The following is a 25778-nucleotide window of genomic DNA, read 5'->3' on the forward strand; positions in this document are numbered from 1 at the left end:
GGTAGTGTGGCCGAGTGGTCTAAGGCGCTGGATTAAGGCTCCATTCTCTCAGGAGGCATGGGATCTTGCAAGCAGAGTGGCGCAGCGGAAGCGTGCTGGGCCCATAACCCAGAGGTCGATGGATCGAAACCATCCTCTGCTAATGCTATTTTCATTCCACTAGTATGGGTCCATGTATAATTCATCTATACTGAGGTGGCCCTGTTTGTAAGTCATCCGTTGCTTTAAGTTTCTACTATGAAAGTGCTGTGGACGCAATCTTCATGTTCAAGTTAATGTTATAAAACATCTGGGGTCATCCTGCACATTGGCCTTCTTCACTTGGTTATCTACAGGGTAAGGTAGTGTGGCCGAGTGGTCTAAGGCGCTGGATTAAGGCTCCAGTCTCTCAGGAGGCGTGGGTTCAAATCTCACCACTGCCATTTAAATGCGTCTCTTACTGAGAGGGCCCATCACAACCTGTTTACATTGCTCAGTAAGCGTCCAGTCTCCCAGAATTGCCTGCTGCAAGTGCAATTGCCTAAAGGTAAGTGGACACTTGAGTGACCAACATTGCTTCAAATTAAAACTGTGGCAATCAGAAACAACTTCAGTAACTGAGTTTTCAGAGATGCTGGATACTAACACCGGAATCACTGTATGTAATATTACATGTTAAAAATGTTAGCATATTTCAAAAACAATGACCAATGCCAAAAGCACATTGGAACTTGAATTACAATTCCATTGCTTTTCCTTAAACGTCAAATAGTTAAAGAGCAAAAACCGTTCTTTTTGTATCTTGGTTCATGGATCTTGTGTAACATTCTTCTATGGTGAAACTAATAGAAAAGCACAGATCTGAAAGGTCTAAAGCCTTGCAACTGCGAGCAGAGTGGCGCAGCGGAAGCGTGCTGGGCCCATAACCAAGAGGTCGATGGATCGAAACCATCCTCTGCTAATCCCATTTCAGTCCACTTGAATGGTTCTTTGTCCAATGTCTTCATCTATACTTGGGTGGCCCTATTTGTAAGTAATCCATTGCTTTAAGATGAAAGTGCTGTGGACACAACCTTCATATTCTAGTTTATAAACCATCTGAGGTTGTCCTGCACATTGGCCTTCTTCACTTGGTTATCTACAGGGTAAGGTAGTGTGGCCGAGTGGTCTAAGGCGCTGGATTAAGGCTCCATTCTCTCAGGAGGCATGGGATCTTGCAAGCAGAGTGGCGCAGCGGAAGCGTGCTGGGCCCATAACCCAGAGGTCGATGGATCGAAACCATCCTCTGCTAATGCTATTTTCATTCCACTAGTATGGGTCCATGTATAATTCATCTATACTGAGGTGGCCCTGTTTGTAAGTCATCCGTTGCTTTAAGTTTCTTCTATGAAAGTGCTGTGGACGCAATCTTCATGTTCAAGTTAATGTTATAAAACATCTGGGGTCATCCTGCACATTGGCCTTCTTCACTTGGTTATCTACAGGGTAAGGTAGTGTGGCCGAGTGGTCTAAGGCGCTGGATTAAGGCTCCAGTCTCTCAGGAGGCGTGGGTTCAAATCCCACCACTGCCATTTAAATGCGTCTCTTACTGAGAGGGCCCATCACAACCTGTTTACATTGCTCAGTAAGCGTCCAGTCTCCCAGAATTGCCTGCTGCAAGTGCAATTGCCTAAAGGTAAGTGGACACTTGAGTGACAAACATTGCTTCAAATTAAAACTGTGGCAATCAGAAACAACTTCAGTAACTGAGTTTTCAGAGATGCTGGATACTAACACCGGAATCACTGTATGTAATATTACATGTTAAAAATGTTAGCATATTTCAAAAACAATGACCAATGCCAAAAGCACATTGGAACTTGAATTACAATTCCATTGCTTTTCCTTCAACGTCAAATAGTTAAAGAGCAAAAACCGTTCTTTTTGTATCTTGGTTCATGGATCTTGTGTAACATTCTTCTATGGTGAAACTAATAGAAAAGCACAGATCTGAAAGGTCTAAAGCCTTGCAACTGCGAGCAGAGTGGCGCAGCGGAAGCGTGCTGGGCCCATAACCCAGAGGTCGATGGATCGAAACCATCCTCTGCTAATCCCATTTCAGTCCACTTGAATGGTTCTTTGTCCAATGTCTTCATCTATACTTGGGTGGCCCTATTTGTAAGTAATCCATTGCTTTAAGATGAAAGTGCTGTGGACACAACCTTCATATTCTAGTTTATAAACCATCTGAGGTTGTCCTGCACATTGGCCTTCTTCACTTGGTTATCTACAGGGTAAGGTAGTGTGGCCGAGTGGTCTAAGGCGCTGGATTAAGGCTCCATTCTCTCAGGAGGCATGGGATCTTGCAAGCAGAGTGGCGCAGCGGAAGCGTGCTGGGCCCATAACCCAGAGGTCGATGGATCGAAACCATCCTCTGCTAATCCCATTTCAGTCCACTTGAATGGTTCTTTGTCCAATGTCTTCATCTATACTTGGGTGGCCCTATTTGTAAGTAATCCATTGCTTTAAGATGAAAGTGCTGTGGACACAACCTTCATATTCTAGTTTATAAACCATCTGAGGTTGTCCTGCACATTGGCCTTCTTCACTTGGTTATCTACAGGGTAAGGTAGTGTGGCCGAGTGGTCTAAGGCGCTGGATTAAGGCTCCATTCTCTCAGGAGGCATGGGATCTTGCAAGCAGAGTGGCGCAGCGGAAGCGTGCTGGGCCCATAACCCAGAGGTCGATGGATCGAAACCATCCTCTGCTAATCCCATTTCAGTCCACTTGAATGGTTCTTTGTCCAATGTCTTCATCTATACTTGGGTGGCCCTATTTGTAAGTAATCCATTGCTTTAAGATGAAAGTGCTGTGGACACAACCTTCATATTCTAGTTTATAAACCATCTGAGGTTGTCCTGCACATTGGCCTTCTTCACTTGGTTATCTACAGGGTAAGGTAGTGTTGCCGAGTGGTCTAAGGCGCTGGATTAAGGCTCCATTCTCTCAGGAGGCATGGGATCTTGCAAGCAGAGTGGCGCAGCGGAAGCGTGCTGGGCCCATAACCCAGAGGTCGATGGATCGAAACCATCCTCTGCTAATGCTATTTTCATTCCACTAGTATGGGTCCATGTATAATTCATCTATACTGAGGTGGCCCTGTTTGTAAGTCATCCGTTGCTTTAAGTTTCTACTATGAAAGTGCTGTGGACGCAATCTTCATGTTCAAGTTAATGTTATAAAACATCTGGGGTCATCCTGCACATTGGCCTTCTTCACTTGGTTATCTACAGGGTAAGGTAGTGTGACCGAGTGGTCTAAGGCGCTGGATTAAGGCTCCACTCTCTCAGGAGGCATGGGTTCAAATCCCACCACTGCCATTTAAATGCGTCTCTTACTGAGAGGGCCCATCACAACCTGTTTACATTGCTCAGTAAGCGTCCAGTCTCCCAGAATTGCCTGCTGCAAGTGCAATTGCCTAAAGGTAAGTGGACACTTGAGTGACAAACATTGCTTCAAATTAAAACTGTGGCAATCAGAAACAACTTCAGTAACTGAGTTTTCAGAGATGCTGGATACTAACACCGGAATCACTGTATGTAATATTACATGTTAAAAATGTTAGCATATTTCAAAAACAATGACCAATGCCAAAAGCACATTGGAACTTGAATTACAATTCCATTGCTTTTCCTTCAACGTCAAATAGTTAAAGAGCAAAAACCGTTCTTTTTGTCTCTTGGTTCATGGATCTTGTGTAACATTCTTCTATGGTGAAACTAATAGAAAAGCACAGATCTGAAAGGTCTAAAGCCTTGCAACTGCGAGCAGAGTGGCGCAGCGGAAGCGTGCTGGGCCCATAACCCAGAGGTCGATGGATCGAAACCATCCTCTGCTAATCCCATTTCAGTCCACTTGAATGGTTCTTTGTCCAATGTCTTCATCTATACTTGGGTGGCCCTATTTGTAAGTAATCCATTGCTTTAAGATGAAAGTGCTGTGGACACAACCTTCATATTCTAGTTTATAAACCATCTGAGGTTGTCCTGCACATTGGCCTTCTTCACTTGGTTATCTACAGGGTAAGGTAGTGTGGCCGAGTGGTCTAAGGCGCTGGATTAAGGCTCCATTCTCTCAGGAGGCATGGGATCTTGCAAGCAGAGTGGCGCAGCGGAAGCGTGCTGGGCCCATAACCCAGAGGTCGATGGATCGAAACCATCCTCTGCTAATCCCATTTCAGTCCACTTGAATGGTTCTTTGTCCAATGTCTTCATCTATACTTGGGTGGCCCTATTTGTAAGTAATCCATTGCTTTAAGATGAAAGTGCTGTGGACACAACCTTCATATTCTAGTTTATAAACCATCTGAGGTTGTCCTGCACATTGGCCTTCTTCACTTGGTTATCTACAGGGTAAGGTAGTGTTGCCGAGTGGTCTAAGGCGCTGGATTAAGGCTCCATTCTCTCAGGAGGCATGGGATCTTGCAAGCAGAGTGGCGCAGCGGAAGCGTGCTGGGCCCATAACCCAGAGGTCGATGGATCGAAACCATCCTCTGCTAATGCTATTTTCATTCCACTAGTATGGGTCCATGTATAATTCATCTATACTGAGGTGGCCCTGTTTGTAAGTCATCCGTTGCTTTAAGTTTCTACTATGAAAGTGCTGTGGACGCAATCTTCATGTTCAAGTTAATGTTATAAAACATCTGGGGTCATCCTGCACATTGGCCTTCTTCACTTGGTTATCTACAGGGTAAGGTAGTGTGACCGAGTGGTCTAAGGCGCTGGATTAAGGCTCCACTCTCTCAGGAGGCATGGGTTCAAATCCCACCACTGCCATTTAAATGCGTCTCTTACTGAGAGGGCCCATCACAACCTGTTTACATTGCTCAGTAAGCGTCCAGTCTCCCAGAATTGCCTGCTGCAAGTGCAATTGCCTAAAGGTAAGTGGACACTTGAGTGACAAACATTGCTTCAAATTAAAACTGTGGCAATCAGAAACAACTTCAGTAACTGAGTTTTCAGAGATGCTGGATACTAACACCGGAATCACTGTATGTAATATTACATGTTAAAAATGTTAGCATATTTCAAAAACAATGACCAATGCCAAAAGCACATTGGAACTTGAATTACAATTCCATTGCTTTTCCTTCAACGTCAAATAGTTAAAGAGCAAAAACCGTTCTTTTTGTCTCTTGGTTCATGGATCTTGTGTAACATTCTTCTATGGTGAAACTAATAGAAAAGCACAGATCTGAAAGGTCTAAAGCCTTGCAACTGCGAGCAGAGTGGCGCAGCGGAAGCGTGCTGGGCCCATAACCCAGAGGTCGATGGATCGAAACCATCCTCTGCTAATCCCATTTCAGTCCACTTGAATGGTTCTTTGTCCAATGTCTTCATCTATACTTGGGTGGCCCTATTTGTAAGTAATCCATTGCTTTAAGATGAAAGTGCTGTGGACACAACCTTCATATTCTAGTTTATAAACCATCTGAGGTTGTCCTGCACATTGGCCTTCTTCACTTGGTTATCTACAGGGTAAGGTAGTGTGGCCGAGTGGTCTAAGGCGCTGGATTAAGGCTCCATTCTCTCAGGAGGCATGGGATCTTGCAAGCAGAGTGGCGCAGCGGAAGCGTGCTGGGCCCATAACCCAGAGGTCGATGGATCGAAACCATCCTCTGCTAATCCCATTTCAGTCCACTTGAATGGTTCTTTGTCCAATGTCTTCATCTATACTTGGGTGGCCCTATTTGTAAGTAATCCATTGCTTTAAGATGAAAGTGCTGTGGACACAACCTTCATATTCTAGTTTATAAACCATCTGAGGTTGTCCTGCACATTGGCCTTCTTCACTTGGTTATCTACAGGGTAAGGTAGTGTTGCCGAGTGGTCTAAGGCGCTGGATTAAGGCTCCATTCTCTCAGGAGGCATGGGATCTTGCAAGCAGAGTGGCGCAGCGGAAGCGTGCTGGGCCCATAACCCAGAGGTCGATGGATCGAAACCATCCTCTGCTAATGCTATTTTCATTCCACTAGTATGGGTCCATGTATAATTCATCTATACTGAGGTGGCCCTGTTTGTAAGTCATCCGTTGCTTTAAGTTTCTACTATGAAAGTGCTGTGGACGCAATCTTCATGTTCAAGTTAATGTTATAAAACATCTGGGGTCATCCTGCACATTGGCCTTCTTCACTTGGTTATCTACAGGGTAAGGTAGTGTGACCGAGTGGTCTAAGGCGCTGGATTAAGGCTCCACTCTCTCAGGAGGCATGGGTTCAAATCCCACCACTGCCATTTAAATGCGTCTCTTACTGAGAGGGCCCATCACAACCTGTTTACATTGCTCAGTAAGCGTCCAGTCTCCCAGAATTGCCTGCTGCAAGTGCAATTGCCTAAAGGTAAGTGGACACTTGAGTGACAAACATTGCTTCAAATTAAAACTGTGGCAATCAGAAACAACTTCAGTAACTGAGTTTTCAGAGATGCTGGATACTAACACCGGAATCACTGTATGTAATATTACATGTTAAAAATGTTAGCATATTTCAAAAACAATGACCAATGCCAAAAGCACATTGGAACTTGAATTACAATTCCATTGCTTTTCCTTCAACGTCAAATAGTTAAAGAGCAAAAACCGTTCTTTTTGTCTCTTGGTTCATGGATCTTGTGTAACATTCTTCTATGGTGAAACTAATAGAAAAGCACAGATCTGAAAGGTCTAAAGCCTTGCAACTGCGAGCAGAGTGGCGCAGCGGAAGCGTGCTGGGCCCATAACCCAGAGGTCGATGGATCGAAACCATCCTCTGCTAATCCCATTTCAGTCCACTTGAATGGTTCTTTGTCCAATGTCTTCATCTATACTTGGGTGGCCCTATTTGTAAGTAATCCATTGCTTTAAGATGAAAGTGCTGTGGACACAACCTTCATATTCTAGTTTATAAACCATCTGAGGTTGTCCTGCACATTGGCCTTCTTCACTTGGTTATCTACAGGGTAAGGTAGTGTGGCCGAGTGGTCTAAGGCGCTGGATTAAGGCTCCATTCTCTCAGGAGGCATGGGATCTTGCAAGCAGAGTGGCGCAGCGGAAGCGTGCTGGGCCCATAACCCAGAGGTCGATGGATCGAAACCATCCTCTGCTAATCCCATTTCAGTCCACTTGAATGGTTCTTTGTCCAATGTCTTCATCTATACTTGGGTGGCCCTATTTGTAAGTAATCCATTGCTTTAAGATGAAAGTGCTGTGGACACAACCTTCATATTCTAGTTTATAAACCATCTGAGGTTGTCCTGCACATTGGCCTTCTTCACTTGGTTATCTACAGGGTAAGGTAGTGTTGCCGAGTGGTCTAAGGCGCTGGATTAAGGCTCCATTCTCTCAGGAGGCATGGGATCTTGCAAGCAGAGTGGCGCAGCGGAAGCGTGCTGGGCCCATAACCCAGAGGTCGATGGATCGAAACCATCCTCTGCTAATGCTATTTTCATTCCACTAGTATGGGTCCATGTATAATTCATCTATACTGAGGTGGCCCTGTTTGTAAGTCATCCGTTGCTTTAAGTTTCTACTATGAAAGTGCTGTGGACGCAATCTTCATGTTCAAGTTAATGTTATAAAACATCTGGGGTCATCCTGCACATTGGGCTTCTTCACTTGGTTATCTACAGGGTAAGGTAGTGTGACCGAGTGGTCTAAGGCGCTGGATTAAGGCTCCACTCTCTCAGGAGGCATGGGTTCAAATCCCACCACTGCCATTTAAATGCGTCTCTTACTGAGAGGGCCCATCACAACCTGTTTACATTGCTCAGTAAGCGTCCAGTCTCCCAGAATTGCCTGCTGCAAGTGCAATTGCCTAAAGGTAAGTGGACACTTGAGTGACAAACATTGCTTCAAATTAAAACTGTGGCAATCAGAAACAACTTCAGTAACTGAGTTTTCAGAGATGCTGGATACTAACACCGGAATCACTGTATGTAATATTACATGTTAAAAATGTTAGCATATTTCAAAAACAATGACCAATGCCAAAAGCACATTGGAACATGAATTACAATTCCATTGTTTTCCTTAAACGCTGAAGATGAGGTCAATTAGTTAAAGAGCAAAAACCGTTCTTTTTGTCTCTTGGTTCATGGATCTTGTGTAACATTCTTCTATGGTGAAACTAATAGAAAAGCACAGATCTGAAAGGTCTAAAGCCTTGCAACTGCGAGCAGAGTGGCGCAGCGGAAGCGTGCTGGGCCCATAACCCAGAGGTCGATGGATCGAAACCATCCTCTGCTAATCCCATTTCAGTCCACTTGAATGGTTCTTTGTCCAATGTCTTCATCTATACTTGGGTGGCCCTATTTGTAAGTAATCCATTGCTTTAAGATGAAAGTGCTGTGGACACAACCTTCATATTCTAGTTTATAAACCATCTGAGGTTGTCCTGCACATTGGCCTTCTTCACTTGGTTATCTACAGGGTAAGGTAGTGTGGCCGAGTGGTCTAAGGCGCTGGATTAAGGCTCCATTCTCTCAGGAGGCATGGGATCTTGCAAGCAGAGTGGCGCAGCGGAAGCGTGCTGGGCCCATAACCCAGAGGTCGATGGATCGAAACCATCCTCTGCTAATGCTATTTTCATTCCACTAGTATGGGTCCATGTATAATTCATCTATACTGAGGTGGCCCTGTTTGTAAGTCATCCGTTGCTTTAAGTTTTACTATGAAAGTGCTGTGGACGCAATCTTCATGTTCAAGTTAATGTTATAAAACATCTGGGGTCATCCTGCACATTGGCCTTCTTCACTTGTTAAACTAGATGGAAAGGTAGTGTGGCCGAGTGGTCTAAGGCGCTGGATTTAGGCTCCAGTCTCTCAGGAGGCGTGGGTTCAAATCCCACCACTGCCATTTAAATGCGTCTCTTACTGAGAGGGCCCATCACAACCTGTTTACATTGCTCAGTAAGCGTCCAGTCTCCCAGAATTGCCTGCTGCAAGTGCAATTGCCTAAAGGTAAGTGGACACTTGAGTGACAAACATTGCTTCAAATTAAAACTGTGGCAATCAGAAACAACTTCAGTAACTGAGTTTTCAGAGATGCTGGATACTAACACCGGAATCACTGTATGTAATATTACATGTTAAAAATGTTAGCATATTTCAAAAACAATGACCAATGCCAAAAGCACATTGGAACTTGAATTACAATTCCATTGTTTTCCTTAAACGCTGAAGATGAGGTCAAATAGTTAAAGAGCAAAAACCGTTCTTTTTGTCTCTTGGTTCATGGATCTTGTGTAACATTCTTCTATGGTGAAACTAATAGAAAAGCACAGATCTGAAAGGTCTAAAGCCTTGCAACTGCGAGCAGAGTGGCGCAGCGGAAGCGTGCTGGGCCCATAACCCAGAGGTCGATGGATCGAAACCATCCTCTGCTAATCCCGTTTCAGTCCACTTGAATGGTTCTTTGTCCAATGTCTTCATCTATACTTGGGTGGCCCTATTTGTAAGTAATCCATTGCTTTAAGATGAAAGTGCTGTGGACACAACCTTCATATTCTAGTTTATAAACCATCTGAGGTTGTCCTGCACATTGGCCTTCTTCACTTGGTCATCTACAGGGTAAGGTAGTGTGCCCGAGTGGTCTAAGGCGCTGGATTAAGGCTCCATTCTCTCAGGAGGCATGGGATCTTGCAAACAGAGTGGCGCAGCGGAAGCGTGCTGGGCCCATAACCCAGAGGTCGATGGATCGAAACCATCCTCTGCTAATGCTATTTTCATTCCACTAGTATGGGTCCATGTATAATTCATCTATACTGAGGTGGCCCTGTTTGTAAGTCATCCGTTGCTTTAAGTTTCTTCTATGAAAGTGCTGTGGACGCAATCTTCATGTTCAAGTTAATGTTATAAAACATCTGGGGTCATCCTGCACATTGGCCTTCTTCACTTGTTAAACTAGATGGAAAGGTAGTGTGGCCGAGTGGTCTAAGGCGCTGGATTTAGGCTCCAGTCTCTCAGGAGGCGTGGGTTCAAATCCCACCACTGCCATTTAAATGTGTCTCTTACTGAGAGGGCCCATCACAACCTGTTTACATTGCTCAGTAAGCGTCCAGTCTCCCAGAATTGCCTGCTGCAAGTGCAATTGCCTAAAGGTAAGTGGACACTTGAGTGACAAACATTGCTTCAAATTAAAACTGTGGCAATCAGAAACAACTTCAGTAACTGAGTTTTCAGAGATGCTGGATACTAACACCGGAATCACTGTATGTAATATTACATGTTAAAAATGTTAGCATATTTCAAAAACAATGACCAATGCCAAAAGCACATTGGAACTTGAATTACAATTCCATTGCTTTCCTTAAACGCTGAAGATGAGGTCAAATAGTTAAAGAGCAAAAACCGTTCTTTTTGTATCTTGGTTCATGGATCTTGTGTAACATTCTTCTATGGTGAAACTAATAGAAAAGCACAGATCTGAAAGGTCTAAAGCCTTGCAACTGCGAGCAGAGTGGCGCAGCGGAAGCGTGCTGGGCCCATAACCCAGAGGTCGATGGATCGAAACCATCCTCTGCTAATCCCATTTCAGTCCACTTGAATGGTTCTTTGTCCAATGTCTTCATCTATACTTGGGTGGCCCTATTTGTAAGTAATCCATTGCTTTAAGATGAAAGTGCTGTGGACACAACCTTCATATTCTAGTTTATAAACCATCTGAGGTTGTCCTGCACATTGGCCTTCTTCACTTGGTTATCTACAGGGTAAGGTAGTGTGGCCGAGTGGTCTAAGGCGCTGGATTAAGGCTCCATTCTCTCAGGAGGCATGGGATCTTGCAAGCAGAGTGGCGCAGCGGAAGGGTGCTGGGCCCATAACCCAGAGGTCAATGGATCGAAACCATCCTCTGCTAATGCTATTTTCATTCCACTTGAATGGTTCTTTGTCCAATGTCTTCATCTATACTTGGGTGGCCCTATTTGTAAGTAATCCATTGCTTTAAGATGAAAGTGCTGTGGACACAACCTTCATATTCTAGTTTATAAACCATCTGAGGTTGTCCTGCACATTGGCCTTCTTCACTTGGTTATCTACAGGGTAAGGTAGTGTTGCCGAGTGGTCTAAGGCGCTGGATTAAGGCTCTATTCTCTCAGGAGGCATGGGATCTTGCAAGCAGAGTGGCGCAGCGGAAGCGTGCTGGGCCCATAACCCAGAGGTCGATGGATCAAAACCATCCTCTGCTAATGCTATTTTCATTCCACTAGTATGGGTCCATGTATAATTCATCTATACTGAGGTGGCCCTGTTTGTAAGTCATCCGTTGCTTTAAGTTTCTTCTATGAAAGTGCTGTGGACGCAATCTTCATGTTCAAGTTAATGTTATAAAACATCTGGGGTCATCCTGCACATTGGCCTTCTTCACTTGGTTATCTACAGGGTAAGGTAGTGTGGCCGAGTGGTCTAAGGCGCTGGATTAAGGCTCCAGTCTCTCAGGAGGCGTGGGTTCAAATCCCACCACTGCCATTTAAATGCATCTCTTACTGAGAGGGCCCATCACAACCTGTTTACATTGCTCAGTAAGCGTCCAGTCTCCCAGAATTGCCTGCTGCAAGTGCAATTGCCTAAAGGTAAGTGGACACTTGAGTGACAAACATTGCTTCAAATTAAAACTGTGGCAATCAGAAACAACTTCAGTAACTGAGTTTTCAGAGATGCTGGATACTAACACCGGAATCACTGTATGTAATATTACATGTTAAAAATGTTAGCATATTTCAAAAACAATGACCAATGCCAAAAGCACATTGGAACTTGAATTACAATTCCATTGCTTTTCCTTAAACGTCAAATAGTTAAAGAGCAAAAACCGTTCTTTTTGTATCTTGGTTCATGGATCTTGTGTAACATTCTTCTATGGTGAAACTAATAGAAAAGCACAGATCTGAAAGGTCTAAAGCCTTGCAACTGCGAGCAGAGTGGCGCAGCGGAAGCGTGCTGGGCCCATAACCCAGAGGTCAATGGATCGAAACCATCCTCTGCTAATCCCATTTCAGTCCACTTGAATGGTTCTTTGTCCAATGTCTTCATCTATACTTGGGTGGCCCTATTTGTAAGTAATCCATTGCTTTAAGATGAAAGTGCTGTGGACACAACCTTCATATTCTAGTTTATAAACCATCTGAGGTTGTCCTGCACATTGGCCTTCTTCACTTGGTTATCTACAGGGTAAGGTAGTGTGGCCGAGTGGTCTAAGGCGCTGGATTAAGGCTCCATTCTCTCAGGAGGCATGGGATCTTGCAAGCAGAGTGGCGCAGCGGAAGCGTGCTGGGCCCATAACCCAGAGGTCGATGGATCGAAACCATCCTCTGCTAATGCTATTTTCATTCCACTAGTATGGGTCCATGTATAATTCATCTATACTGAGGTGGCCCTGTTTGTAAGTCATCCGTTGCTTTAAGTTTTACTATGAAAGTGCTGTGGACGCAATCTTCATGTTCAAGTTAATGTTATAAAACATCTGGGGTCATCCTGCACATTGGCTTTCTTCACTTGTTAAACTAGATGGAAAGGTAGTGTGGCCGAGTGGTCTAAGGCGCTGGATTTAGGCTCCAGTCTCTCAGGAGGCGTGGGTTCAAATCCCACCACTGCCATTTAAATGCGTCTCTTACTGAGAGGGCCCATCACAACCTGTTTACATTGCTCAGTAAGCGTCCAGTCTCCCAGAATTGCCTGCTGCAAGTGCAATTGCCTAAAGGTAAGTGGACACTTGAGTGACAAACATTGCTTCAAATTAAAACTGTGGCAATCAGAAACAACTTCAGTAACTGAGTTTTCAGAGATGCTGGATACTAACACCGGAATCACTGTATGTAATATTACATGTTAAAAATGTTAGCATATTTCAAAAACAATGACCAATGCCAAAAGCACATTGGAACTTGAATTACAATTCCATTGTTTTCCTTAAACGCTGAAGATGAGGTCAAATAGTTAAAGAGCAAAAACCGTTCTTTTTGTCTCTTGGTTCATGGATCTTATGTAACATTCTTCTATGGTGAAACTAATAGAAAAGCACAGATCTGAAAGGTCTAAAGCCTTGCAACTGCGAGCAGAGTGGCGCAGCGGAAGCGTGCTGGGCCCATAACCCAGAGGTCGATGGATCGAAACCATCCTCTGCTAATCCTGTTTCAGTCCACTTGAATGGTTCTTTGTCCAATGTCTTCATCTATACTTGGGTGGCCCTATTTGTAAGTAATCCATTGCTTTAAGATGAAAGTGCTGTGGACACAACCTTCATATTCTAGTTTATAAACCATCTGAGGTTGTCCTGCACATTGGCCTTCTTCACTTGGTCATCTACAGGGTAAGGTAGTGTGCCCGAGTGGTCTAAGGCGCTGGATTAAGGCTCCATTCTCTCAGGAGGCATGGGATCTTGCAAACAGAGTGGCGCAGCGGAAGCGTGCTGGGCCCATAACCCAGAGGTCGATGGATCGAAACCATCCTCTGCTAATGCTATTTTCATTCCACTAGTATGGGTCCATGTATAATTCATCTATACTGAGGTGGCCCTGTTTGTAAGTCATCCGTTGCTTTAAGTTTCTTCTATGAAAGTGCTGTGGACGCAATCTTCATGTTCAAGTTAATGTTATAAAACATCTGGGGTCATCCTGCACATTGGCCTTCTTCACTTGGTTATCTACAGGGTAAGGTAGTGTGGCCGAGTGGTCTAAGGCGCTGGATTAAGGCTCCATTCTCTCAGGAGGCATGGGATCTTGCAAGCAGAGTGGCGCAGCGGAAGCGTGCTGGGCCCATAACCCAGAGGTCGATGGATCGAAACCATCCTCTGCTAATGCTATTTTCATTCCACTAGTATGGGTCCATGTGTAATTCATCTATACTGAGGTGGCCCTGTTTGTAAGTCATCCGTTGCTTTAAGATGAAAGTGCTGTGGACACAACCTTCATATTCTAGTTTATAAACCATCTGAGGTTGTCCTGCACATTGGCCTTCTTCACTTGGTTATCTACAGGGTAAGGTAGTGTGCCCGAGTGGTCTAAGGCGCTGGATTAAGGCTCCATTCTCTCAGGAGGCATGGGATCTTGCAAGCAGAGTGGCGCAGCGGAAGCGTGCTGGGCCCATAACCCAGAGGTCGATGGATCGAAACCATCCTCTGCTAATGCTATTTTCATTCCACTAGTATGGGTCCATGTATAATTCATCTATACTGAGGTGGCCCTGTTTGTAAGTCATCCGTTGCTTTAAGTTTCTTCTATGAAAGTGCTGTGGACGCAATCTTCATGTTCAAGTTAATGTTATAAAACATCTGGGGTCATCCTGCACATTGGCCTTCTTCACTTGGTTATCTACAGGGTAAGGTAGTGTGGCCGAGTGGTCTAAGGCGCTGGATTAAGGCTCCAGTCTCTCAGGAGGCGTGGGTTCAAATCCCACCACTGCCATTTAAATGCATCTCTTACTGAGAGGGCCCATCACAACCTGTTTACATTGCTCAGTAAGCGTCCAGTCTCCCAGAATTGCCTGCTGCAAGTGCAATTGCCTAAAGGTAAGTGGACACTTGAGTGACAAACATTGCTTCAAATTAAAACTGTGGCAATCAGAAACAACTTCAGTAACTGAGTTTTCAGAGATGCTGGATACTAACACCGGAATCACTGTATGTAATATTACATGTTAAAAATGTTAGCATATTTCAAAAACAATGACCAATGCCAAAAGCACATTGGAACTTGAATTACAATTCCATTGCTTTTCCTTAAACGTCAAATAGTTAAAGAGCAAAAACCGTTCTTTTTGTATCTTGGTTCATGGATCTTGTGTAACATTCTTCTATGGTGAAACTAATAGAAAAGCACAGATCTGAAAGGTCTAAAGCCTTGCAACTGCGAGCAGAGTGGCGCAGCGGAAGCGTGCTGGGCCCATAACCCAGAGGTCAATGGATCGAAACCATCCTCTGCTAATCCCATTTCAGTCCACTTGAATGGTTCTTTGTCCAATGTCTTCATCTATACTTGGGTGGCCCTATTTGTAAGTAATCCATTGCTTTAAGATGAAAGTGCTGTGGACACAACCTTCATATTCTAGTTTATAAACCATCTGAGGTTGTCCTGCACATTGGCCTTCTTCACTTGGTTATCTACAGGGTAAGGTAGTGTGCCCGAGTGGTCTAAGGCACTGGATTAAGGCTCCATTCTCTCAGGAGGCATGGGATCTTGCAAGCAGAGTGGCGCAGCGGAAGCGTGCTGGGCCCATAACCCAGAGGTCGATGGATCGAAACCATCCTCTGCTAATGCTATTTTCATTCCACTAGTATGGGTCCATGTATAATTCATCTATACTGAGGTGGCCCTGTTTGTAAGTCATCCGTTGCTTTAAGTTTCTTCTATGAAAGTGCTGTGGACGCAATCTTCATGTTCAAGTTAATGTTATAAAACATCTGGGGTCATCCTGCACATTGGCCTTCTTCACTTGGTTATCTACAGGGTAAGGTAGTGTGGCCGAGTGGTCTAAGGCGCTGGATTAAGGCTCCAGTCTCTCAGGAGGCGTGGGTTCAAATCCCACCACTGCCATTTAAATGCGTCTCTTACTGAGAGGGCCCATCACAACCTGTTTACATTGCTCAGTAAGCGTCCAGTCTCCCAGAATTGCCTGCTGCAAGTGCAATTGCCTAAAGGTAAGTGGACACTTGAGTGACAAACATTGCTTCAAATTAAAACTGTGGCAATCAGAAACAACTTCAGTAACTGAGTTTTCAGAGATGCTGGATACTAACACCGGAATCACTGTATGTAATATTACATGTTAAAAATGTTAGCATATTTCAAAAACAATGACCAATGCCAAAAGCACATTGGAACTTGAATTACAATTCCATTGCTTTTCCTTCAACGTCAAATAGTTAAAGAGCAAAAACCGTTCTTTTTGTCTCTTGGTTCATGGATCTTGTGTAACATTCTTCTATGGTGAAACTAATAGAAAAGCACAGATCTGAAAGGTCTAAAGCCTTGCAACTGCGAGCAGAGTGGCGCAGCGGAAGCGTGCTGGGCCCATAACCCAGAGGTCGATGGATCGAAACCATCCTCTGCTAATCCCATTTCAGTCCACTTGAATGGTTCTTTGTCCAATGTCTTCATCTATACTTGGGTGGCCCTATTTGTAAGTAATCCATTGCTTTAAGATGAAAGTGCTGTGGACACAACCTTCATATTCTAGTTTATAAACCATCTGAGGTTGTCCTGCACATTGGCCTTCTTCACTTGGTTATCTACAGGGTAAGGTAGTGTGGCCGAGTGGTCTAAGGCGCTGGATTAAGGCTCCATTCTCTCAGGAGGCATGGGATCTTGCAAGCAGAGTGGCGCAGCGGAAGCATGCTGGGCCCATAACCCAGAGGTCGATGGATCGAAACCATCCTCTGCTAATGCTATTTTCATTCCACTAGTATGGGTCCATGTATAATTCATCTATACTGAGGTGGCCCTGTTTGTAAGTAATCCATTGCTTTAAGATGAAAGTGCTGTGGACACAACCTTCATATTCTAGTTTACAAACCATCTGAGGTTGTCCTGCACATTGGCCTTCTTCACTTGGTTATCTACAGGGTAAGGTAGTGTGGCCGAGTGGTCTAAGGCGCTGGATTAAGGCTCCATTCTCTCAGGAGGCATGGGATCTTGCAAGCAGAGTGGCGCAGCGGAAGCGTGCTGGGCCCATAACCCAGAGGTCGATGGATCAAAACCATCCTCTGCTAATCCCATTTCAGTCCACTTGAATGGTTCTTTGTCCAATGTCTTCATCTATACTTGGGTGGCCCTATTTGTAAGTAATCCATTGCTTTAAGATGAAAGTGCTGTGGACACAACCTTCATATTCTAGTTTATAAACCATCTGAGGTTGTCCTGCACATTGGCCTTCTTCATTTGGTTATCTACAGGGTAAGGTAGTGTTGCCGAGTGGTCTAAGGCGCTGGATTAAGGCTCCATTCTCTCAGGAGGCATGGGATCTTGCAAGCAGAGTGGCGCAGCGGAAGCGTGCTGGGCCCATAACCCAGAGGTCGATGGATCGAAACCATCCTCTGCTAATGCTATTTTCATTCCACTAGTATGGGTCCATGTATAATTCATCTATACTGAGGTGGCCCTGTTTGTAAGTCATCCGTTGCTTTAAGTTTCTACTATGAAAGTGCTGTGGACGCAATCTTCATGTTCAAGTTAATGTTATAAAACATCTGGGGTCATCCTGCACATTGGCCTTCTTCACTTGGTTATCTACAGGGTAAGGTAGTGTGGCCGAGTGGTCTAAGGCGCTGGATTAAGGCTCCAGTCTCTCAGGAGGCGTGGGTTCAAATCCCACCACTGCCATTTAAATGCGTCTCTTACTGAGAGGGCCCATCACAACCTGTTTACATTGCTCAGTAAGCGTCCAGTCTCCCAGAATTGCCTGCTGCAAGTGCAATTGCCTAAAGGTAAGTGGACACTTGAGTGACAAACATTGCTTCAAATTAAAACTGTGGCAATCAGAAACAACTTCAGTAACTGAGTTTTCAGAGATGCTGGATACTAACACCGGAATCACTGTATGTAATATTACATGTTAAAAATGTTAGCATATTTCAAAAACAATGACCAATGCCAAAAGCACATTGGAACTTGAATTACAATTCCATTGCTTTTCCTTAAACGTCAAATAGTTAAAGAGCAAAAACCGTTCTTTTTGTATCTTGGTTCATGGATCTTGTGTAACATTCTTCTATGGTGAAACTAATAGAAAAGCACAGATCTGAAAGGTCTAAAGCCTTGCAACTGCGAGCAGAGTGGCGCAGCGGAAGCGTGCTGGGCCCATAACCCAGAGGTCAATGGATCGAAACCATCCTCTGCTAATCCCATTTCAGTCCACTTGAATGGTTCTTTGTCCAATGTCTTCATCTATACTTGGGTGGCCCTATTTGTAAGTAATCCATTGCTTTAAGATGAAAGTGCTGTGGACACAACCTTCATATTCTAGTTTATAAACCATCTGAGGTTGTCCTGCACATTGGCCTTCTTCACTTGGTCATCTACAGGGTAAGGTAGTGTGCCCGAGTGGTCTAAGGCGCTGGATTAAGGCTCCATTCTCTCAGGAGGCATGGGATCTTGCAAACAGAGTGGCGCAGCGGAAGCATGCTGGGCCCATAACCCAGAGGTCGATGGATCGAAACCATCCTCTGCTAATGCTATTTTCATTCCACTAGTATGGGTCCATGTATAATTCATCTATACTGAGGTGGCCCTGTTTGTAAGTCATCCGTTGCTTTAAGTTTCTACTATGAAAGTGCTGTGGACGCAATCTTCATGTTCAAGTTAATGTTATAAAACATCTGGGGTCATCCTGCACATTGGCCTTCTTCACTTGGTTATCTACAGGGTAAGGTAGTGTGGCCGAGTGGTCTAAGGCGCTGGATTTAGGCTCCAGTCTCTCAGGAGGCGTGGGTTCAAATCCCACCACTGCCATTTAAATGCGTCTCTTACTGAGAGGGCCCATCACAACCTGTTTACATTGCTCAGTAAGCGTCCAGTCTCCCAGAATTGCCTGCTGCAAGTGCAATTGCCTAAAGGTAAATGGACACTTGAGTGACAAACATTGCTTCAAATTAAAACTGTGGCAATCAGAAACAACTTCAGTAACTGAGTTTTCAGAGATGCTGGATACTAACACCGGAATCACTGTATGTAATATTACATGTTAAAAATGTTAGCATATTTCAAAAACAATGACCAATGCCAAAAGCACATTGGAACTTGAATTACAATTCCATTGCTTTTCCTTCAACGTCAAATAGTTAAAGAGCAAAAACCGTTCTTTTTGTATCTTGGTTCATGGATCTTGTGTAACATTCTTCTATGGTGAAACTAATAGAAAAGCACAGATCTGAAAGGTCTAAAGCCTTGCAACTGCGAGCAGAGTGGCGCAGCGGAAGCGTGCTGGGCCCATAACCCAGAGGTCGATGGATCGAAACCATCCTCTGCTAATCCCATTTCAGTCCACTTGAATGGTTCTTTGTCCAATGTCTTCATCTATACTTGGGTGGCCCTATTTGTAAGTAATCCATTGCTTTAAGATGAAAGTGCTGTGGACACAACCTTCATATTCTAGTTTATAAACCATCTGAGGTTGTCCTGCACATTGGCCTTCTTCACTTGGTTATCTACAGGGTAAGGTAGTGTGGCCGAGTGGTCTAAGGCGCTGGATTAAGGCTCCATTCTCTCAGGAGGCATGGGATCTTGCAAGCAGAGTGGCGCAGCGGAAGCGTGCTGGGCCCATAACCCAGAGGTCGATGGATCGAAACCATCCTCTGCTAATGCTATTTTCATTCCACTAGTATGGGTCCATGTATAATTCATCTATACTGAGGTGGCCCTGTTTGTAAGTCATCCGTTGCTTTAAGTTTTACTATGAAAGTGCTGTGGACGCAATCTTCATGTTCAAGTTAATGTTATAAAACATCTGGGGTCATCCTGCACATTGGCCTTCTTCACTTGTTAAACTAGATGGAAAGGTAGTGTGGCCGAGTGGTCTAAGGCGCTGGATTTAGGCTCCAGTCTCTCAGGAGGCGTGGGTTCAAATCCCACCACTGCCATTTAAATGCGTCTCTTACTGAGAGGGCCCATCACAACCTGTTTACATTGCTCAGTAAGCGTCCAGTCTCCCAGAATTGCCTGCTGCAAGTGCAATTGCCTAAAGGTAAGTGGACACTTGAGTGACAAACATTGCTTCAAATTAAAACTGTGGCAATCAGAAACAACTTCAGTAACTGAGTTTTCAGAGATGCTGGATACTAACACCGGAATCACTGTATGTAATATTACATGTTAAAAATGTTAGCATATTTCAAAAACAATGACCAATGCCAAAAGCACATTGGAACTTGAATTACAATTCCATTGTTTTCCTTAAACGCTGAAGATGAGGTCAAATAGTTAAAGAGCAAAAACCGTTCTTTTTGTCTCTTGGTTCATGGATCTTGTGTAACATTCTTCTATGGTGAAACTAATAGAAAAGCACAGATCTGAAAGGTCTAAAGCCTTGCAACTGCGAGCAGAGTGGCGCAGCGGAAGCGTGCTGGGCCCATAACCCAGAGGTCGATGGATCGAAACCATCCTCTGCTAATCCTGTTTCAGTCCACTTGAATGCTTCTTTGTCCAATGTCTTCATCTATACTTGGGTGGCCCTATTTGTAAGTAATCCATTGCTTTAAGATGAAAGTGCTGTGGACACAACCTTCATATTCTAGTTTATAAACCATCTGAGGTTGTCCTGCACATTGGCCTTCTTCACTTGGTCATCTACAGGGTAAGGTAGTGTGCCCGAGTGGTCTAAGGCGCTGGATTAAGGCTCCATTCTCTCAGGAGGCATGGGATCTTGCAAACAGAGTGGCGCAGCGGAAGCGTGCTGGGCCCATAACCCAGAGGTCGATGGATCGAAACCATCCTCTGCTAATGCTATTTTCATTCCACTAGTATGGGTCCATGTATAATTCATCTATACTGAGGTGGCCCTGTTTGTAAGTCATCCGTTGCTTTAAGTTTCTTCTATGAAAGTGCTGTGGACGCAATCTTCATGTTCAAGTTAATGTTATAAAACATCTGGGGTCATCCTGCACATTGGCCTTCTTCACTTGGTTATCTACAGGGTAAGGTAGTGTGGCCGAGTGGTCTAAGGCGCTGGATTAAGGCTCCATTCTCTCAGGAGGCATGGGATCTTGCAAGCAGAGTGGCGCAGCGGAAGCGTGCTGGGCCCATAACCCAGAGGTCGATGGATCGAAACCATCCTCTGCTAATGCTATTTTCATTCCACTAGTATGGGTCCATGTATAATTCATCTATACTGAGGTGGCCCTGTTTGTAAGTCATCCGTTGCTTTAAGATGAAAGTGCTGTGGACACAACCTTCATATTCTAGTTTATAAACCATCTGAGGTTGTCCTGCACATTGGCCTTCTTCACTTGGTTATCTACAGGGTAAGGTAGTGTGCCCGAGTGGTCTAAGGCGCTGGATTAAGGCTCCATTCTCTCAGGAGGCATGGGATCTTGCAAGCAGAGTGGCGCAGCGGAAGCGTGCTGGGCCCATAACCCAGAGGTCGATGGATCGAAACCATCCTCTGCTAATGCTATTTTCATTCCACTAGTATGGGTCCATGTATAATTCATCTATACTGAGGTGGCCCTGTTTGTAAGTCATCCGTTGCTTTAAGTTTCTTCTATGAAAGTGCTGTGGACGCAATCTTCATGTTCAAGTTAATGTTATAAAACATCTGGGGTCATCCTGCACATTGGCCTTCTTCACTTGGTTATCTACAGGGTAAGGTAGTGTGACCGAGTGGTCTAAGGCGCTGGATTAAGGCTCCACTCTCTCAGGAGGCATGGGTTCAAATCCCACCACTGCCATTTAAATGCGTCTCTTACTGAGAGGGCCCATCACAACCTGTTTACATTGCTCAGTAAGCGTCCAGTCTCCCAGAATTGCCTGCTGCAAGTGCAATTGCCTAAAGGTAAGTGGACACTTGAGTGACAAACATTGCTTCAAATTAAAACTGTGGCAATCAGAAACAACTTCAGTAACTGAGTTTTCAGAGATGCTGGATACTAACACCGGAATCACTGTATGTAATATTACATGTTAAAAATGTTAGCATATTTCAAAAACAATGACCAATGCCAAAAGCACATTGGAACTTGAATTACAATTCCATTGCTTTTCCTTCAACGTCAAATAGTTAAAGAGCAAAAACCGTTCTTTTTGTCTCTTGGTTCATGGATCTTGTGTAACATTCTTCTATGGTGAAACTAATAGAAAAGCACAGATCTGAAAGGTCTAAAGCGTTGCAACTGCGAGCAGAGTGGCGCAGCGGAAGCGTGCTGGGCCCATAACCCAGAGGTCGATGGATCGAAACCATCCTCTGCTAATCCCATTTCAGTCCACTTGAATGGTTCTTTGTCCAATGTCTTCATCTATACTTGGGTGGCCCTATTTGTAAGTAATCCATTGCTTTAAGATGAAAGTGCTGTGGACACAACCTTCATATTCTAGTTTATAAACCATCTGAGGTTGTCCTGCACATTGGCCTTCTTCACTTGGTTATCTACAGGGTAAGGTAGTGTGGCCGAGTGGTCTAAGGCGCTGGATTAAGGCTCCATTCTCTCAGGAGGCATGGGATCTTGCAAGCAGAGTGGCGCAGCGGAAGCATGCTGGGCCCATAACCCAGAGGTCGATGGATCGAAACCATCCTCTGCTAATGCTATTTTCATTCCACTAGTATGGGTCCATGTATAATTCATCTATACTGAGGTGGCCCTGTTTGTAAGTAATCCATTGCTTTAAGATGAAAGTGCTGTGGACACAACCTTCATATTCTAGTTTACAAACCATCTGAGGTTGTCCTGCACATTGGCCTTCTTCACTTGGTTATCTACAGGGTAAGGTAGTGTGGCCGAGTGGTCTAAGGCGCTGGATTAAGGCTCCATTCTCTCAGGAGGCATGGGATCTTGCAAGCAGAGTGGCGCAGCGGAAGCGTGCTGGGCCCATAACCCAGAGGTCGATGGATGGAAACCATCCTCTGCTAATGCTATTTTCATTCCACTAGTATGGGTCCATGTATAATTCATCTATACTGAGGTGGCCCTGTTTGTAAGTCATCCGTTGCTTTAAGTTTCTACTATGAAAGTGCTGTGGACGCAATCTTCATGTTCAAGTTAATGTTATAAAACATCTGGGGTCATCCTGCACATTGGCCTTCTTCACTTGGTTATCTAAATGGTACGGTAGTGTGGCCGAGTGGTCTAAGGCGCTGGATTAAGGCTCCATTCTCTCAGGAGGCGTGGGTTCAAATCCCACCACTGCCATTTAAATGCGTCTCTTACTGAGAGGGCCCATCACAACCTGTTTACATTGCTCAGTAAGCGTCCAGTCTCCCAGAATTGCCTGCTGCAAGTGCAATTGCCTAAAGGTAAGTGGACACTTGAGTGACAAACATTGCTTCAAATTAAAACTGTGGCAATCAGAAACAACTTCAGTAACTGAGTTATCAGAGATGCTGGATACTAACACCGGAATCACTGTATGTAATATTACATGTTAAAAATGTTAGCATATTTCAAAAACAATGACCAATGCCAAAAGCACATTGGAACTTGAATTACAATTCCATTGTTTTCCTTAAACGCTGAAGATGAGGTCAAATAGTTAAAGAGCAAAAACCGTTCTTTTTGTATCTTGGTTCATGGATCTTGTGTAACATTCTTCTATGGTGAAACTAATAGAAAAGCACAGATCTGAAAGGTCTAAAGCTTTGCAACTGCGAGCAGAGTGGCGCAGCGGAAGCGTGCTGGGCCCATAACCCAGAGGTCGATGGATCAAAACCATCCTCTGCTAATCCCATTTCAGTCCACTTGAATGGTTCTTTCTCCAATGTCTTCATCTATACTTGGGTGGCCCTGTTTGTAAGTAATCCATTGCTTTAAGATGAAAGTGCTGTGGACACAACCTTCATATTCTAGTTTATAAACCATCTGAGGTTGTCCTGCACATTGGCCTTCTTCACTTGGTTATCTACAGGGTAAGGTAGTGTGGCCGAGTGGTCTAAGGCGCTGGATTAAGGCTCCATTCTCTCAGGAGGCATGGGATCTTGCAAGCAGAGTGGCGCAGCGCAAGCGTGCTGGGCCCATAACCCAGAGGTCAATGGATCGAAACCATCCTCTGCTAATCCCATTTCAGTCCACTTGAGTGGTTCTTTGTCCAATGTCTTCATCTATACTTGGGTGGCCCTATTTGTAAGTAATCCATTGCTTTAAGATGAAAGTGCTGTGGACACAACCTTCATATTCTAGTTTATAAACCATCTGAGGTTGTCCTGCACATTGGCCTTCTTCACTTGGTTATCTACAGGGTAAGGTAGTGTGGCCGAGTGGTCTAAGGCGCTGGATTAAGGCTCCATTCTCTCAGGAGGCATGGGATCTTGCAAGCAGAGTGGCGCAGCGGAAGTGTGCTGGGCCCATAACCCAGAGGTCGATGGATCGAAACCATCCTCTGCTAATGCTATTTTCATTCCACTAGTATGGGTCCATGTATAATTCATCTATACTGAGGTGGCCCTGTTTGTAAGTCATCCGTTGCTTTAAGTTTCTACTATGAAAGTGCTGTGGACGCAATCTTCATGTTCAAGTTAATGTTATAAAACATCTGGGGTCATCCTGCACATTGGCCTTCTTCACTTGGTTATCTAAAGGGTACGGTAGTGTGGCCGAGTGGTCTAAGGCGCTGGATTAAGGCTCCAGTCTCTCAGGAGGCGTGGGTTCAAATCCCACCACTGCCATTTAAATGCGTCTCTTACTGAGAGGGCCCATCACAACCTGTTTACATTGCTCAGTAAGCGTCCAGACTCCCAGAATTGCCTGCTGCAAGTGCAATTGCCTAAAGGTAAGTGGACACTTGAGTGACAAACATTGCTTCAAATTAAAACTGTGGCAATCAGAAACAACTTCAGTAACTGAGTTTTCAGAGATGCTGGATACTAACACCGGAATCACTGTATGTAATATTACATGTTAAAAATGTTAGCATATTTCAAAAACAATGACCAATGCCAAAAGCACATTGGAACTTGAATTACAATTCCATTGCTTTTCCTTCAACGTCAAATAGTTAAAGAGCAAAAACCGTTCTTTTTGTATCTTGGTTCATGGATCTTGTGTAACATTCTTCTATGGTGAAACTAATAGAAAAGCACAGATCTGAAAGGTCTAAAGCCTTGCAACTGCGAGCAGAGTGGCGCAGCGGAAGCGTGCTGGGCCCATAACCCAGAGGTCGATGGATCAAAACCATCCTCTGCTAATCCCATTTCAGTCCACTTGAATGGTTCTTTGTCCAATGTCTTCATCTATACTTGGGTGGCCCTATTTGTAAGTAATCCATTGCTTTAAGATGAAAGTGCTGTGGACACAACCTTCATATTCTAGTTTATAAACCATCTGAGGTTGTCCTGCACATTGGCCTTCTTCACATGGTTATCTACAGGGTAAGGTAGTGTGCCCGAGTGGTCTAAGGCGCTGGATTAAGGCTCCATTCTCTCAGGAGGCATGGGATCTTGCAAGCAGAGTGGCGCAGCGGAAGCGTGCTGGGCCCATAACCCAGAGGTCGATGGATCGAAACCATCCTCTGCTAATCCCATTTCAGTCCACTTGAATGGTTCTTTGTCCAATGTCTTCATCTATACTTGGGTGGCCCTATTTGTAAGTAATCCATTGCTTTAAGATGAAAGTGCTGTGGACACAACCTTCATATTCTAGTTTATAAACCATCTGAGGTTGTCCTGCACATTGGCCTTCTTCACTTGGTTATCTACAGGGTAAGGTAGTGTGGCCGAGTGGTCTAAGGCGCTGGATTAAGGCTCCATTCTCTCAGGAGGCATGGGATCTTGCAAGCAGAGTGGCGCAGCGGAAGCGTGCTGGGCCCATAACCCAGAGGTCGATGGATCGAAACCATCCTCTGCTAATGCTATTTTCATTCCACTAGTATGGGTCCATGTATAATTCATCTATACTGAGGTGGCCCTGTTTGTAAGTCATCCGTTGCTTTAAGTTTCTACTATGAAAGTGCTGTGGATGCAATCTTCATGTTCAAGTTAATGTTATAAAACATCTGGGGTCATCCTGCACATTGGCCTTCTTCACTTGGTTATCTACAGGGTAAGGTAGTGTGGCCGAGTGGTCTAAGGCGCTGGATTAAGGCTCCAGTCTCTCAGGAGGCGTGGGTTCAAATCCCACCACTGCCATTTAAATGCGTCTCTTACTGAGAGGGCCCA

The 25778-nt window shown here is 44.5% G+C and overlaps 48 non-coding genes across 48 annotated transcripts; all 48 read left to right on the top strand.

Annotated features, from left to right (window-relative positions):
* The first annotated feature begins 70 nt into the window (after nt 1–70).
* On the top strand, nt 71–142 carry trnam-cau (transfer RNA methionine (anticodon CAU)). The gene has a single exon. It is a non-coding gene; the product is annotated as a tRNA-Met (tRNA).
* A 198-nt stretch (nt 143–340) lies between these two features.
* trnal-aag (transfer RNA leucine (anticodon AAG)) lies at nt 341–422 on the top strand. The gene has a single exon. It is a non-coding gene; the product is annotated as a tRNA-Leu (tRNA).
* Nucleotides 423–1198: 776 nt separating this feature from the next.
* On the top strand, nt 1199–1270 carry trnam-cau (transfer RNA methionine (anticodon CAU)). The gene has a single exon. It is a non-coding gene; the product is annotated as a tRNA-Met (tRNA).
* A 198-nt stretch (nt 1271–1468) lies between these two features.
* trnal-aag (transfer RNA leucine (anticodon AAG)) lies at nt 1469–1550 on the top strand. Its single transcript has one exon. It is a non-coding gene; the product is annotated as a tRNA-Leu (tRNA).
* A 446-nt stretch (nt 1551–1996) lies between these two features.
* trnam-cau (transfer RNA methionine (anticodon CAU)) lies at nt 1997–2068 on the top strand. Its single transcript has one exon. It is a non-coding gene; the product is annotated as a tRNA-Met (tRNA).
* Nucleotides 2069–2326: 258 nt separating this feature from the next.
* On the top strand, nt 2327–2398 carry trnam-cau (transfer RNA methionine (anticodon CAU)). The gene has a single exon. It is a non-coding gene; the product is annotated as a tRNA-Met (tRNA).
* A 258-nt stretch (nt 2399–2656) lies between these two features.
* On the top strand, nt 2657–2728 carry trnam-cau (transfer RNA methionine (anticodon CAU)). Its single transcript has one exon. It is a non-coding gene; the product is annotated as a tRNA-Met (tRNA).
* Nucleotides 2729–2986: 258 nt separating this feature from the next.
* On the top strand, nt 2987–3058 carry trnam-cau (transfer RNA methionine (anticodon CAU)). Its single transcript has one exon. It is a non-coding gene; the product is annotated as a tRNA-Met (tRNA).
* Nucleotides 3059–3784: 726 nt separating this feature from the next.
* On the top strand, nt 3785–3856 carry trnam-cau (transfer RNA methionine (anticodon CAU)). The gene has a single exon. It is a non-coding gene; the product is annotated as a tRNA-Met (tRNA).
* Nucleotides 3857–4114: 258 nt separating this feature from the next.
* Nucleotides 4115–4186, top strand: trnam-cau (transfer RNA methionine (anticodon CAU)). Its single transcript has one exon. It is a non-coding gene; the product is annotated as a tRNA-Met (tRNA).
* Nucleotides 4187–4444: 258 nt separating this feature from the next.
* On the top strand, nt 4445–4516 carry trnam-cau (transfer RNA methionine (anticodon CAU)). The gene has a single exon. It is a non-coding gene; the product is annotated as a tRNA-Met (tRNA).
* Nucleotides 4517–5242: 726 nt separating this feature from the next.
* trnam-cau (transfer RNA methionine (anticodon CAU)) lies at nt 5243–5314 on the top strand. Its single transcript has one exon. It is a non-coding gene; the product is annotated as a tRNA-Met (tRNA).
* Nucleotides 5315–5572: 258 nt separating this feature from the next.
* Nucleotides 5573–5644, top strand: trnam-cau (transfer RNA methionine (anticodon CAU)). Its single transcript has one exon. It is a non-coding gene; the product is annotated as a tRNA-Met (tRNA).
* Nucleotides 5645–5902: 258 nt separating this feature from the next.
* trnam-cau (transfer RNA methionine (anticodon CAU)) lies at nt 5903–5974 on the top strand. Its single transcript has one exon. It is a non-coding gene; the product is annotated as a tRNA-Met (tRNA).
* Nucleotides 5975–6700: 726 nt separating this feature from the next.
* Nucleotides 6701–6772, top strand: trnam-cau (transfer RNA methionine (anticodon CAU)). Its single transcript has one exon. It is a non-coding gene; the product is annotated as a tRNA-Met (tRNA).
* Nucleotides 6773–7030: 258 nt separating this feature from the next.
* On the top strand, nt 7031–7102 carry trnam-cau (transfer RNA methionine (anticodon CAU)). Its single transcript has one exon. It is a non-coding gene; the product is annotated as a tRNA-Met (tRNA).
* Nucleotides 7103–7360: 258 nt separating this feature from the next.
* trnam-cau (transfer RNA methionine (anticodon CAU)) lies at nt 7361–7432 on the top strand. Its single transcript has one exon. It is a non-coding gene; the product is annotated as a tRNA-Met (tRNA).
* A 737-nt stretch (nt 7433–8169) lies between these two features.
* Nucleotides 8170–8241, top strand: trnam-cau (transfer RNA methionine (anticodon CAU)). Its single transcript has one exon. It is a non-coding gene; the product is annotated as a tRNA-Met (tRNA).
* Nucleotides 8242–8499: 258 nt separating this feature from the next.
* Nucleotides 8500–8571, top strand: trnam-cau (transfer RNA methionine (anticodon CAU)). The gene has a single exon. It is a non-coding gene; the product is annotated as a tRNA-Met (tRNA).
* Nucleotides 8572–8768: 197 nt separating this feature from the next.
* On the top strand, nt 8769–8850 carry trnal-uag (transfer RNA leucine (anticodon UAG)). The gene has a single exon. It is a non-coding gene; the product is annotated as a tRNA-Leu (tRNA).
* Nucleotides 8851–9307: 457 nt separating this feature from the next.
* trnam-cau (transfer RNA methionine (anticodon CAU)) lies at nt 9308–9379 on the top strand. The gene has a single exon. It is a non-coding gene; the product is annotated as a tRNA-Met (tRNA).
* A 528-nt stretch (nt 9380–9907) lies between these two features.
* Nucleotides 9908–9989, top strand: trnal-uag (transfer RNA leucine (anticodon UAG)). The gene has a single exon. It is a non-coding gene; the product is annotated as a tRNA-Leu (tRNA).
* A 457-nt stretch (nt 9990–10446) lies between these two features.
* trnam-cau (transfer RNA methionine (anticodon CAU)) lies at nt 10447–10518 on the top strand. Its single transcript has one exon. It is a non-coding gene; the product is annotated as a tRNA-Met (tRNA).
* An 859-nt stretch (nt 10519–11377) lies between these two features.
* trnal-aag (transfer RNA leucine (anticodon AAG)) lies at nt 11378–11459 on the top strand. Its single transcript has one exon. It is a non-coding gene; the product is annotated as a tRNA-Leu (tRNA).
* Nucleotides 11460–12235: 776 nt separating this feature from the next.
* On the top strand, nt 12236–12307 carry trnam-cau (transfer RNA methionine (anticodon CAU)). The gene has a single exon. It is a non-coding gene; the product is annotated as a tRNA-Met (tRNA).
* Nucleotides 12308–12504: 197 nt separating this feature from the next.
* trnal-uag (transfer RNA leucine (anticodon UAG)) lies at nt 12505–12586 on the top strand. Its single transcript has one exon. It is a non-coding gene; the product is annotated as a tRNA-Leu (tRNA).
* A 457-nt stretch (nt 12587–13043) lies between these two features.
* Nucleotides 13044–13115, top strand: trnam-cau (transfer RNA methionine (anticodon CAU)). Its single transcript has one exon. It is a non-coding gene; the product is annotated as a tRNA-Met (tRNA).
* Nucleotides 13116–13713: 598 nt separating this feature from the next.
* trnam-cau (transfer RNA methionine (anticodon CAU)) lies at nt 13714–13785 on the top strand. Its single transcript has one exon. It is a non-coding gene; the product is annotated as a tRNA-Met (tRNA).
* A 255-nt stretch (nt 13786–14040) lies between these two features.
* trnam-cau (transfer RNA methionine (anticodon CAU)) lies at nt 14041–14112 on the top strand. Its single transcript has one exon. It is a non-coding gene; the product is annotated as a tRNA-Met (tRNA).
* Nucleotides 14113–14310: 198 nt separating this feature from the next.
* trnal-aag (transfer RNA leucine (anticodon AAG)) lies at nt 14311–14392 on the top strand. Its single transcript has one exon. It is a non-coding gene; the product is annotated as a tRNA-Leu (tRNA).
* A 776-nt stretch (nt 14393–15168) lies between these two features.
* On the top strand, nt 15169–15240 carry trnam-cau (transfer RNA methionine (anticodon CAU)). Its single transcript has one exon. It is a non-coding gene; the product is annotated as a tRNA-Met (tRNA).
* Nucleotides 15241–15438: 198 nt separating this feature from the next.
* On the top strand, nt 15439–15520 carry trnal-aag (transfer RNA leucine (anticodon AAG)). The gene has a single exon. It is a non-coding gene; the product is annotated as a tRNA-Leu (tRNA).
* Nucleotides 15521–15966: 446 nt separating this feature from the next.
* Nucleotides 15967–16038, top strand: trnam-cau (transfer RNA methionine (anticodon CAU)). The gene has a single exon. It is a non-coding gene; the product is annotated as a tRNA-Met (tRNA).
* Nucleotides 16039–16953: 915 nt separating this feature from the next.
* On the top strand, nt 16954–17025 carry trnam-cau (transfer RNA methionine (anticodon CAU)). Its single transcript has one exon. It is a non-coding gene; the product is annotated as a tRNA-Met (tRNA).
* Nucleotides 17026–17223: 198 nt separating this feature from the next.
* trnal-aag (transfer RNA leucine (anticodon AAG)) lies at nt 17224–17305 on the top strand. Its single transcript has one exon. It is a non-coding gene; the product is annotated as a tRNA-Leu (tRNA).
* A 1046-nt stretch (nt 17306–18351) lies between these two features.
* trnal-uag (transfer RNA leucine (anticodon UAG)) lies at nt 18352–18433 on the top strand. The gene has a single exon. It is a non-coding gene; the product is annotated as a tRNA-Leu (tRNA).
* A 446-nt stretch (nt 18434–18879) lies between these two features.
* On the top strand, nt 18880–18951 carry trnam-cau (transfer RNA methionine (anticodon CAU)). The gene has a single exon. It is a non-coding gene; the product is annotated as a tRNA-Met (tRNA).
* Nucleotides 18952–19209: 258 nt separating this feature from the next.
* On the top strand, nt 19210–19281 carry trnam-cau (transfer RNA methionine (anticodon CAU)). The gene has a single exon. It is a non-coding gene; the product is annotated as a tRNA-Met (tRNA).
* Nucleotides 19282–19478: 197 nt separating this feature from the next.
* On the top strand, nt 19479–19560 carry trnal-uag (transfer RNA leucine (anticodon UAG)). The gene has a single exon. It is a non-coding gene; the product is annotated as a tRNA-Leu (tRNA).
* A 457-nt stretch (nt 19561–20017) lies between these two features.
* On the top strand, nt 20018–20089 carry trnam-cau (transfer RNA methionine (anticodon CAU)). Its single transcript has one exon. It is a non-coding gene; the product is annotated as a tRNA-Met (tRNA).
* Nucleotides 20090–20687: 598 nt separating this feature from the next.
* On the top strand, nt 20688–20759 carry trnam-cau (transfer RNA methionine (anticodon CAU)). The gene has a single exon. It is a non-coding gene; the product is annotated as a tRNA-Met (tRNA).
* Nucleotides 20760–21014: 255 nt separating this feature from the next.
* Nucleotides 21015–21086, top strand: trnam-cau (transfer RNA methionine (anticodon CAU)). The gene has a single exon. It is a non-coding gene; the product is annotated as a tRNA-Met (tRNA).
* Nucleotides 21087–21812: 726 nt separating this feature from the next.
* Nucleotides 21813–21884, top strand: trnam-cau (transfer RNA methionine (anticodon CAU)). The gene has a single exon. It is a non-coding gene; the product is annotated as a tRNA-Met (tRNA).
* An 855-nt stretch (nt 21885–22739) lies between these two features.
* Nucleotides 22740–22821, top strand: trnal-aag (transfer RNA leucine (anticodon AAG)). Its single transcript has one exon. It is a non-coding gene; the product is annotated as a tRNA-Leu (tRNA).
* A 1387-nt stretch (nt 22822–24208) lies between these two features.
* Nucleotides 24209–24290, top strand: trnal-aag (transfer RNA leucine (anticodon AAG)). Its single transcript has one exon. It is a non-coding gene; the product is annotated as a tRNA-Leu (tRNA).
* A 776-nt stretch (nt 24291–25066) lies between these two features.
* On the top strand, nt 25067–25138 carry trnam-cau (transfer RNA methionine (anticodon CAU)). Its single transcript has one exon. It is a non-coding gene; the product is annotated as a tRNA-Met (tRNA).
* A 258-nt stretch (nt 25139–25396) lies between these two features.
* On the top strand, nt 25397–25468 carry trnam-cau (transfer RNA methionine (anticodon CAU)). The gene has a single exon. It is a non-coding gene; the product is annotated as a tRNA-Met (tRNA).
* Nucleotides 25469–25666: 198 nt separating this feature from the next.
* trnal-aag (transfer RNA leucine (anticodon AAG)) lies at nt 25667–25748 on the top strand. The gene has a single exon. It is a non-coding gene; the product is annotated as a tRNA-Leu (tRNA).
* The last annotated feature ends 30 nt before the right edge of the window (nt 25749–25778 follow it).

The sequence above is a fragment of the Semicossyphus pulcher genome, unplaced genomic scaffold, assembly GCF_022749685.1.
Source record: "Semicossyphus pulcher isolate SPU_LCO1_2020_fin unplaced genomic scaffold, fSemPul1.0.p SCAF_2, whole genome shotgun sequence".
Taxonomy (NCBI): domain Eukaryota; kingdom Metazoa; phylum Chordata; class Actinopteri; order Labriformes; family Labridae; genus Semicossyphus; species Semicossyphus pulcher.